Consider the following 1,209-nt stretch of genomic DNA (forward strand, 5'->3'; position numbering starts at 1 on the left):
TCAACTTGTGTTTACTATGCATGTTGAAAATTATAAATATACAAAGCTTTGAAAAAAATATCAATAGGGTGTACAGGGGAGTAGTTCCTGCGATTCAGTTTAGGCGAATTTTAGCATTTTTTTGTGTTTACTCCAGCTTTTATGCATCAAACATGATATAATCATAGGAATCTCTTTTTCAACAAATTACGCATGAAAATAGAAAAATAAAATGGGGTGAAAGGTGTCTGTCGGATGTATAGTTTAGGAACTATGTTGATTTAAAGTTTTCATTTTTCACAATGGAAAATCCAGGTCAGCCATTAAAGATGGTCAATAAAAACATATGGGTCAATAATTTGCTCTGAGACTATCACAATCCATTTACTAGACACCTTAAGGAGTACAAAAACATGGGACCCCCACCTTCCTATTAGACAACATGTTTATTTGACAACATAAAACCTGTAGTCGTGCTCAATAGTAAGATTTATCAGATTAATATGCTGAAGCACTCTAGAGTGCGACCAATTTGGTCGCAAATGCGACCTGATTTCCTAATAGTGTGACTAAAAAAATGTCCGGTCGCACTGGTGCGACCAATCGTTCGAAGGGGAGGGGGAGCGGTCGTCCGCTGAAAAAAAAAAGTTTCCATTAGGGGTGTAAGAAAATATCGATACACTGAAATATTGCGACTTGCGACCTGTCCAGGGTGTACCCCGCCCCTCGCACTGTGACTGCTGGATATGGGCGCCAGTGACCCACGCAACCCTGAAAAGGAAGAAGCGTGTACAGAAAATGGATGGATGGATGAAATACTGCAATATTTCATTTCCCGGTACTGTATCGAAATTCTAAAGCCCTGTATCAATTTTTTTTAAGTTTTAAAATGTCAACCTTCCTGCCAGCCATTCATTTTATGTTGTAGTTCAGCCTCTGACCACTAGTTGGCAGCAGTGAGCCAGCCATTTGGCTCCTCTATCTCTTGAGCGCCAGAGAGTAAGACAGCATTAGCATTGTRAGTAAACATTAGCTTCATGCTCCGATAGCTGAATGGTTTATCTTTTTTTTTCCCAGTAAGAAGTTTTTATTTGATAGAATTTTTGGACCAAAAATATCGCAATAAATCGCCTTGTACAGGTGCTGGTCATAAAATTAGAATATCATGAAAAAGTAGATTTATTTCAGTAATTCCATTTAAAAAGTGAAACTTGTATATTATATTCATAC

Source organism: Austrofundulus limnaeus, unplaced genomic scaffold, assembly GCF_001266775.1.
Source record: "Austrofundulus limnaeus strain Quisiro unplaced genomic scaffold, Austrofundulus_limnaeus-1.0 Scaffold634, whole genome shotgun sequence".
Lineage (NCBI taxonomy): Eukaryota > Metazoa > Chordata > Actinopteri > Cyprinodontiformes > Rivulidae > Austrofundulus > Austrofundulus limnaeus.